Raw genomic sequence first — 11,120 nt, forward strand, 5'->3', positions numbered from 1 at the left:
CGCCTAGCGAGCCACCAGAGTCTGAACTGTCATGCTCGCTAGGCGAGCAAATTCTTCGCTAGGCGAAGCCCACGCGTTTTGAAAATAAAAATATATAACAGAAAAATCTTGGACTTGGACCTCTCTCATTTGAGCCCACAAAGCCACGAAAATCAGAGTATAAATTCTAAAATTCAGTGGAAAAACCCTAGAAGAGCTAGAGAGTGAGAACTAATTCAGAGCAGCCTCCAGAGACTGAAGGGAACTCATCTGCAAAGAACCCATTCCATCTCATTAAACCCTAAGATTGTTCTGCAAACCCAAACGTGCAATTGAATTTCATTTGATCTCTCCAATCATGTTTGCCTTATTCCCATTACTTTACGCTTTCAATCTGAAATTTCTGAAGCATGAGGTATTATGGTTGAATCCGGGAGAGTGGGTATGGTTAGGTTTTTCATGTGGGTTTAGATGTGTATGAATGTGTAGAACAATGCCTTGAATGTTTAATCCCTTCGCTGCTGAGATGAATACCATAGGGGTTGAGGTCAAAGAAGAACCCAGAACCCGCAAGCATTCTCTAGCACCTCGCTAGGCGAACATGTAGCGAAGCTTCGCTAGCATCTCGCTAAGCGAAACAGTAGCGATGATGACAGTAGCTATTTTTTTGTTTCTATTTGCTTTCTAACCTGTTTTGTGTTTTGTTGTGACATGTTTTCTATTGCATCCGTGCACTATTTACCTGACACTGTTGTTGTTATGTTTCTTTTGTGCAACTCTTGATTGCACCCCATCTTTTTATTCTAACTTGTTTGTTGAGTTTTTTTGAGGGCTCATATGACTCCGGAAGAGATAGCTTGCTTGGTATTCCACTTTATTTGTGGGATACCATTTGGGAGCCCCCAGACGTAGGTCATGTTGGACTAAACTGGGTAAACAATTACTTGTGTTATTTACTGCACTTACTATTAAGTTCTGCATAACTCTTGTCTATGCAGATTTAGATGTCATAACAACCCGTGTGACATCGAAAGTCTGATAACTAGAATTTCAATTGGCATCAGAGCAGGCACCCTGCCTGTTAATTTCTGGGTGAGATCTAGGGAAGTTACTTTCTAGTATCATGGACAAGGATATAGGACACTCAAATAGACCACCCATGTTGGATGGCTCTAACTATGATGACTGGAAGCCTCGTATGATAGCCTTCTTAAGGTCTCTAGATAGCAAAGTCTGGAGAGCTTTCAACAAAGGATGGGAACATCCAACGAAGACAGGTGAAGATGGAGTTAGTGTGCAAATTCCTGAAGAAGAATGGGACAAGGAGCAAGAGGCATTAGCCCTTGGAAATTCTAAGGCCTTGAATGCATTGTTCAATGGAATCAGTAAGAACATCTTCAGGCTGGTACACCACTGTGAGCTAGCTAAGGAAGTTTGGGATACCCTCAAGATAACTCATGAAGGTACTTCCAAGGTGAAGATGTCCAAACTTCAGATGCTGACCACCAAGTTTGAAAATCTGAGGATGAAAGAGGATGAGACTATTCATGACTTCCACATGAATATTCTTGAAATTGCAAACACCTCTGGTGGATTAGGTGAGAAAATGGCTGAAGAGAAACTTGTAAGAATGATTCTCAGGTCCCTGCCTAAGAGATTTGCTATGAAGGTCACAACCATAGAGGAGGCTCATGACATCTGCAATATGAAGGTGGATGAGCTCATTGGTTCTCTCCAAACCTTTGAAATGGGCTTGTGTGAGAATGCTGAAAAGAAAAACAAAAGCGTAGCTTTTGTATCTAATGCTGAAGAGGAGTCAGAAGCAGGATATACTGGAGGTGATGAAAGCATATCAGAAGCCTTAGCCATGCTTGGGAGACAGTTCAACAAGTTCGTGAAGAAGATTGATCAAAGAGGTAGACTTAATGTCAAGAACATCTCGTCTGACATCAAGAAAAGATCAACTTCTGACGAAAAGTTCAACCAAGGCAAGGGAATCCAGTGTCATGGTTGTGAAGGGTATGGACATGTCAGAGCTGAATGCCCTACTTATCTCAAGATGCAAAAGAAGGGGCTAGCTATCACATGGTCTGAAGGAGATTCTGAAAATGAATCTGAAGGAGAATCTGCTAAACATGTCACTGCACTAACCAGTGTTTGTGCCACTGATGATGACTCAAGTGCAGATGAACTGACCTTTGATGAACTTGCTGCAGCTTATAAGAAGCTATGTGTCACCAGTGCAGAAGTGCGTGTACAAGGAGAAAAGCAGAAGAAACTCATCAAGGAGCTGGAAGATGAGAGACAGAAGCATCTGACGACCATAGAGGGTCTAAATGGTGAGATAACCCTGCTGACCTCCAAGCTGAATCAGATGACTAAATCCATCAGAATGATGAATAAAGAAACTGACAACTTGGAAGAGATCCTAAAGGTGGGACAGAAGTCTGGAACCACATCTGGTCTAGGCTTTGGGAAAAGATCCTCAGCTGAACACAAACGCCCAAAGGCTAAAGTTCAGAAATCCAAACAGAGGTCACATCCAATATCTCAACATCGGGGTACCAGGATGAATAATCATCAGAAGAGGAAATTCCAGAAATGGAGATGTCACCACTGTGGTAGGCTTGGGCATATAAAAGCCTTCTGTTACAGGCTTCATGGTTACCCGAACCAAGTTCCCCATGTCAGACCTAAGCATAAGACATATAGGCACCATGTCTCCTGTAACACCCCAAATAAAGAAAAAAGAATTATTTAATTAAGTTGATAGTATAATTATTAATTTAATTAAATAAATTGGATTATTGGATTATTATTATTATTATTATTATTATTATTACTATTTTGGAATAATAATAATTGGAATATATATATAAGTGGGAATAAAGAAAAGGGTTTCATTCTTAACAAAGAAATTTCACGTGAAACTCAGAGAAGCTGCAGAGAAGAGGAAAAAGGGCAAAGAGCCGAAAAGCACGGTTGAGGAACGGAAAAGCTAAAGCTTAGAGAATTGCCGGATTATCTCAGGTAAGGGGGGTTTATCGTCGGTTAATGGGTATTATAGATTAACATGTCCTGGGTAGTGATAAGCCGTTGATTTAACCCTAATTGGGACTGTATATGCTGAAATTGACGTTGGATAAACCGTGTTAAAAACTGCAAATTGAATTGATAGTTGTGTGAGTCGTAAATGTTAGACTATAGCACGGATCACAATTAAAAACTTGACTCGACACTACTAAATTAAAGACAAATTAGGTTTTCTTAGAAAGGGTTTTAGATGCGGAAGCGGCCGGAAAACCTGATCTGCGTGAAGCTGACGGAACTTGGAATAACTCAGAAAAATCTGAGTCTGCGCGCGAGCGGTGGACCATAGGGTCGGCGTGCGCTGACCCGTGGGGCATGCGCCGACTGCATGCGTCGACGCAAGGCATTTTGGCGCCGACCCGTGAGTTAAGCGTCGACCCCATGCGTCGACGCAAGGGGTCTTTGCGCCGACTCCCTCCAGTTGAGCAGAGCCTTTGCGCCGACCGCGAACTTTGAGCTGACCCCTACGGTCGACTCAAAGCCTTCAATTTTGTTCGTAGGCGTGCATGATGGGTTTTTTGTCAGCAGCGAAACTTGATAACACTGTTGCAGTGTGGAAAATAGTTGATTTTTATGTTGTAAATGCAATTGGTAGTTGCCTTATTGCAGTTAAATTGATGAATAAAAATTGTCGGGTTTGTGTTGTGAAATGTTGATGCAATTATGTTGAAAAGTTAAATTTTAAGTTGCTTTGTTGAAAAATACTGAGTTGTAGGCTGATGAGCCAAAGTTGATTTAAGTTGTTTTGTTGAAAAGCTGTTGTGTTGCTGTTGCTATTATGTTGTTAAAGTTTCAAGTCGTACATGTCATATACATCCATATGCATTAAGTCGGAGCTTCGTCTCACACCACGTTGGCCTGGATTGGCAAAAATATGGGGCTTTTGCTCACACCACGTTGGCCTGGATTGGCAAAATTTTAAGTTGAAAGTTGAAGGCTTATGCCTTGATGCCCACTAAACTGGCAATGATTTTAAGTTGGGAGTTTTACTCCAAATGGTACCACATGCATGAAGAGTCGAGTCTCATTGAGTTGCATTTTATGTTGTTATTGAGTTGCCTTTACGTTGTGTTTGAATATGATAATTGAGTTGACCGTGCCGTTGCCTAATGCATGATATAATTAGGGTGATTAACGTGTAGAATTACTTAACATAACATGATAAATTATAATATTTGTTATATCGATTGAGGAACTCACCCTTACAGCTATATTTTTCAGGTAACGAGCAGTGAGTCGAATAGAAGTTAGTGCTTGAAGTCTAGGGTGGTTAGAGGGTCATGCTCTGATAGATGTAACATCGGGACGGGATGTTTGAACCGTTGAATAAATGTTAATTTTGATGAATTACAGACGTTGAAATACTTTATCCGCTGCGTATTGTTAAAGAAGTTTTACGTTGAATAAAATTGAGCAATGACTGATTTTATATTGACTTTTGTGAAGAAGTTGTTATGTGACACCCTTGTTTGTGTAGTTACTCTGATAAATAATTGTTGTTGTTATTGAATATTTGGGGTATTTAGAAGGGTGTTACATTAGTGGTATCAGAGCAGGTCGGTCTGTCCGGCCAGTTGTCGTGTCGTACTGTCTAACAATTGTGTAATTGTTACTAGTCTAACTTTTAAGTTGTGTTGTAGTGATAAGTTGAAATGGCTGGAAGGAATGACGCTGCAATGGCTGCCGCAATGCAAGCAATGGCACAAGCTGTGCAGAACTTGCCAAATGCTGGTGGAGATGCTGGATCACGTAGCTTGGCGACTTTTCAGAGAGAGAACCCGCCGGTGTTTAAAGGAAAGCATGATCCAGATGCAGCCTTGGGATGGTTGAAAGAGATTGAGAGAATCTTCCGTGTTATGGATTGTACTCCAGCTCAGAAGGTTCGGTATGGTACTCACATGCTAGCAGTCGAAGCTGATGACTGGTGGCTAGAGACTCACGAGAGGTTGACCGCGGCAGGTGAAGTCGTTACTTGGGATGTATTCCGTAGGGAATTTCTGAGGAAGTATTATCCAGAGGATGTCCGTGGTAAGAAGGAGATTGAATTCCTTGAGCTGAAGCAAGGAAACATGTCTGTCACGGATTATGCTGCGAAATTTGTGGAGTTGTCCAAATTTTATCCTCATTACACTGGTGCTGGTGCTGAATTTTCAAAGTGCATCAAGTTTGAAAATGGATTGCGCTCTGAAATTAAGAAGGCTGTTGGGTATCAGAAGATACGCATTTTTACTGAGTTGGTTGATAGCTGCAGGATATTTGAAGAGGACAATAATGCTCATTACAAGATTGTCAGTGATCGCAGAGGCAAGCAACATCAAAACCGTGGCAAGCCGTATGATGTTCCAGCTGGAAAAGGGAAACAAGTAGCTGCTCCGGCTCAGAGGACTAGTAGGGGAGGTGCTCCTACTGGTATAGTTTGCTTCAAATGTGGTCAGGCTGGTCATAAGAGTAATGTATGTACTGCTGAAGTGAAGAGGTGTTTTCGCTGTGGTAAGACTGGGCATGCAATAGCTGATTGCAAGCACAAGGAAGTGATTTGTTTTAATTGTGGCGAAGAAGAGCATGCTGAGCATTTGAGAGTGGTTTGGAAGTTCTACGAGAAAAGAAATTATTTGCTAAATTGTCCAAGTGTGAATTTTGGTTAGAAGAGGTAAGTTTTCTTGGTCATGTGATTTCAAGAGGTGGTGTTGCTGTTGATCCTTCTAAGATAGAAGCTGTATCTAAGTGGGAAGCCCCGAAGTCTGTTGCTGAGATTCGAAGTTTTCTTGGTTTGGCTGGTTATTATAGGAAGTTCATTGAAGGGTTTTCTAAGTTGGCGTTACCGTTGACGATGTTGACTAGAAAGGGGCAAGCATTTGTTTGGGACTCAAAATGTGAAGAAGGTTTCCAAGAGTTAAAGAGAAGGTTAACTACTGCTCCTATTCTGACATTACCGAGTTCGTCGGAACCATTTGAAGTTTACTGTGATGCTTCATTGTTGGGTTTGGGTGGCGTGTTGATGCAGAATAAGCAGGTTATAGCTTATGCTTCAAGACAGCTGAGGATTCATGAGAGGAATTATCCGACGCACGATTTAGAGTTGGCGGCTGTGGTGTTTGTTCTGAAGTTATGGAGACATTACTTGTATGGGTCAAGATTTGAAGTTTTCAGTGACCATAAAAGTTTAAAGTATTTGTTTGATTAGAAAGAGCTGAATATGAGACAGAGGAGATGGTTAGAGTTTCTGAAGGATTATGACTTTGGTTTGAATTACCATCCGGGTAAAGCAAATGTAGTGGCTGATGCGTTGAGTCGGAAATCATTGCATATGTCTATGCTAATGGTTAAGGAGTTGGATTTAATTGAACAGTTTAGAGATTTGAGTTTGGTGTGTGAGAGTACTCACAATAGTGTTAAATTGGGAATGTTGAAGTTAAGAAGTGGTATTCTGGATGAGATCAGAGAGGGTCAGAAATCTGATGTGCTTTTAGTTGATAAGTTGACTCTAGTGAGTCAAGGTCAAGGTGGCGAATTCAGAATTGATGAGAATGGTATTTTGAAATTTGGTAGTCGGGTGTGTGTTCCGGATGTTACAGAACTTAAGAAGAGTATTCTTGAAGAAGGACATCGTAGTGGGGTGAGTATTCATCCTGGAGCTACGAAGATGTATCATGATTTAAAGAAGTTATTTTGGTGGCCGGGAATGAAAAGAGAAATTGCAAGTTTTGTCTATTCCTGTTTGACTTGTCAGAAGTCAAAGATTGAGCATCAGAAGCCATCGGGGCTAATGCAACCGTTGGCGATTCCAGAGTGGAAATGGGATAGTATCAGTATGGATTTTGTTTCTGGTTTACCGAGGACAAGTAAGAATTTTGAAGCTATTTGGGTGATTGTGGATAGATTGACGAAGTCGGCTCATTTCATTCCGATCAGAATGGATTATTCGTTAGAGAAATTGGCTGAGTTGTATATTGAGAAGATTGTAAGTCTGCATGGTATTCCGTCGAGTATTGTTTCGGACAGAGATCCTAGGTTTACATCGAAATTCTGGGAAGGTTTGCAGAAGGCTTTGGGAACTAAGCTGAGATTGAGTTCTGCATATCATCCGCAGACGGATGGTCAGACTGAGAGGACGATTCAGTCATTAGAGGATCTTTTGAGAGCTTGTGTTTTGGAAAAGGGAGGTGCTTGGGATTGTTATTTGCCTTTGATTGAGTTTACCTACAACAATAGTTTTCATTCGAGTATTGGTATGGCACCGTTTGAAGCTTTGTATGGTAGGAGATGTCGGACACCGTTATGTTGGTGTGAGTCCGGTGACAGTGCTGTGATTGGACCGGAGATTATTCAACAAACTACGGAAAAGATTAAGATGATTCAGGAGAAGATGAGAATTGCTCAGAGTCGTCAGAAGAGTTATCATGATAAGAGGAGGAAGTCACTTGAGTTCCAAGAGGGGGATCATGTGTTTCTTCGTGTCACTCCGATAACTGGTGTTGGTCGAGCTTTGAAGTCGACGAAGTTGACACCGCGATTTATTGGTCCTTATCAGATTTTGGAGAGGATAGGAGAAGTAGCCTATCGTATCGCTTTACCGCCGTCACTTGCGAATTTGCATGAGGTTTTTCATGTGTCTCAGTTGAGGAGGTATATTCATGATCCGTCGCATGTGATCCAAGTAGATGATGTACAGGTGAGAGATAACCTGACTGTTGAAACATCGCCTATGAGGATTGAGGATCGAGAGTTGAAGCAGTTGCGGGGTAAAGAGATTGCCTTAGTGAAGGTAGCTTGGGGAGGACCAGCAGGTGGCAATGTGACTTGGGAGCTGGAGAGTCAGATGAAAGAGTCCTATCCAGAGTTATTTGCTTGAGGTATGTTTTCGAGGAAGAAAACTCTTTTAGTGGGGGAGAGTTGTAACACCCCAAATAAAGAAAAAAGAATTATTTAATTAAGTTGATAATATAATTATTAATTTAATTAAATAAATTGGATTATTGGATTATTATTATTATTATTATTATTACTATTTTGGAATAATAATAATTGGAATATATATATAAGTGGGAATAAAGAAAAGGGTTTCATTCTTAACAAAGAAATTTCACGTGAAACTCAGAGAAGCTGCAGAGAAGAGGAAAAAGGGCAAAGAGCCGAAAAGCACGGTTGAGGAACGGAAAAGCTAAAGCTTAGAGAATTGCCGGATTATCTCAGGTAAGGGGGTTTATCGTCGGTTAATGGGTATTATAGATTAACATGTCCTGGGTAGTGATAAGCCGTTGATTTAACCCTAATTGGGACTGTATATGCTGAAATTGACGTTGGATAAACCGTGTTAAAAACTGCAAATTGAATTGATAGTTGTGTGAGTCGTAAATGTTAGACTATAGCACGGATCACAATTAAAAACTTGACTCGACACTACTAAATTAAAGACAAATTAGGTTTTCTTAGAAAGGGTTTAGATGCGGAAGCGGCCGGAAAACCTGATCTGCGTGAAGCTGACGGAACTTGGAATAACTCAGAAAAATCTGAGTCTGCGCGCGAGCGGTCGACCATAGGGTCGGCGTGCGCTGACCCGTGGGGCATGCGCCGACTGCATGCGTCGACGCAAGGCATTTTGGCGCCGACCCGTGAGTTAAGCGTCGACCCCATGCGTCGACGCAAGGGGTCTTTGCGCCGACTCCCTCCAGTTGAGCAGAGCCTTTGCGCCGACCGCGAACTTTGAGCTGACCCCTACGGTCGACTCAAAGCCTTCAATTTTGTTCGTAGGCGTGCATGATGGGTTTTTTGTCAGCAGCGAAACTTGATAACACTGTTGCAGTGTGGAAAATAGTTGATTTTTATGTTGTAAATGCAATTGGTAGTTGCCTTATTGCAGTTAAATTGATGAATAAAAATTGTCGGGTTTGTGTTGTGAAATGTTGATGCAATTATGTTGAAAAGTTAAATTTTAAGTTGCTTTGTTGAAAAATACTGAGTTGTAGGCTGATGAGCCAAAGTTGATTTAAGTTGTTTTGTTGAAAAGCTGTTGTGTTGCTGTTGCTATTATGTTGTTAAAGTTTCAAGTCGTACATGTCATATACATCCATATGCATTAAGTCGGAGCTTCGTCTCACACCACGTTGGCCTGGATTGGCAAAAATATGGGGCTTTTGCTCACACCACGTTGGCCTGGATTGGCAAAATTTTAAGTTGAAAGTTGAAGGCTTATGCCTTGATGCCCACTAAACTGGCAATGATTTTAAGTTGGGAGTTTTACTCCAAATGGTACCACATGCATGAAGAGTCGAGTCTCATTGAGTTGCATTTTATGTTGTTATTGAGTTGCCTTTACGTTGTGTTTGAATATGATAATTGAGTTGACCGTGCCGTTGCCTAATGCATGATATAATTAGGGTGATTAACGTGTAGAATTACTTAACATAACATGATAAATTATAATATTTGTTATATCGATTGAGGAACTCACCCTTACAGCTATATTTTTCAGGTAACGAGCAGTGAGTCGAATAGAAGTTAGTGCTTGAAGTCTAGGGTGGTTAGAGGGTCATGCTCTGATAGATGTAACATCGGGACGGGATGTTTGAACCGTTGAATAAATGTTAATTTTGATGAATTACAGACGTTGAAATACTTTATCCGCTGCGTATTGTTAAAGAAGTTTTACGTTGAATAAAATTGAGCAATGACTGATTTTATATTGACTTTTGTGAAGAAGTTGTTATGTGACACCCTTGTTTGTGTAGTTACTCTGATAAATAATTGTTGTTGTTATTGAATATTTGGGGTATTTAGAAGGGTGTTACATCTCCAACAAGAAGAGACAATGGTATGCTAGGTTAGCTCACACAGCTCTAAGGGCTTCTACCAAAGAAGACTGGTACTTTGACAGTGGATGCTCAAGACATATGATTGGTATGGAAAATCTATTGGTAGATATTCAATCTCACACTACCAGCTATGTGACCTTTGGTGATGGTGCTAAAGGAAAAATAAAAGGTGTGGGTAAGCTGGACTGCTCTGGAGTTCCAAAACTGAATAATATGTTGTTAGTAAGAGGACTAACTGCAAACCTCATCAGCATAAGTCAACTGTGTGATCAAGGGTTCTATGTTCAGTTTACTAAGGAGCTATGTATTGTGATGAATGGTGACAATCAGGAAGTTATGAGAGGATCCAGGTCCAAAGATAACTGCTATCTGTGGGAACCTAAAGTCTCAAACTTCTCCACAATCTGTTCTCCAGCCAAGGAAGAACAGGAGGTGAAGTTGTGGCATAGACGCCTTGGACATCTCCACTTACGGGGAATGAAGAAGATCATATCCAAGGAAGCAGTCAGAGGAATTCCAAAGCTGCTTATTGATGAAGGAAGAGTCTGTGGAGAATGCCAGGTGGGCAAGCAAACCAAGATGTCACATCCGAAGCTGGGACATCCTACAACTTCAAGAGTTCTGGAACTATTGCACATGGACTTAATGGGACCTATGCAGGTTGAAAGTCTGGGTGGAAAGAGATATGCATACGTGGTGGTTGATGATCATTCCAGATACACGTGGATAAGCTTTATCAGAGAGAAGTCAGATACATTTGATGTCTTCAAAGACCTGTGCATCAGACTCCAAAGGGAAAAGGAGAGTTGTGTTGTCCGAATTAGGAGTGATCATGGTACGGAATTTAAAAATTCCAAGTTTGATGAGTTTTGCTCGTCTGAAGGAATAAGTCATGAGTTCTCCTCCCCTATAACTCCCCAGCAGAATGGAATAGTTGAAAGGAAAAATAGAACTATTCAAGAATCTGCCAGAGCTATGATTCATGCAAAGAAGCTCCCTATGCACTTTTGGGCTGAAGCTATGAATACAGCATGTTATGTTCACAACAGAGTCACCTTGAGAAAAGGAACCTCCTCCACTCTGTATGAAATATGGAAAGGCAGAAAACCCACTGTGAAGTACTTTCATATCTTTGGAAGTAAATGTTACATTCTCACACATCGTGAACAGAGAAGGAAACTGGATCCCAAAAGTGATGAGGGTATATTTCTAGGATACTCCACTAACAGCAGAGCTTAC

Source organism: Lathyrus oleraceus, chromosome 1 (genome assembly GCF_024323335.1).
Source record: "Lathyrus oleraceus cultivar Zhongwan6 chromosome 1, CAAS_Psat_ZW6_1.0, whole genome shotgun sequence".
Lineage (NCBI taxonomy): Eukaryota > Viridiplantae > Streptophyta > Magnoliopsida > Fabales > Fabaceae > Lathyrus > Lathyrus oleraceus.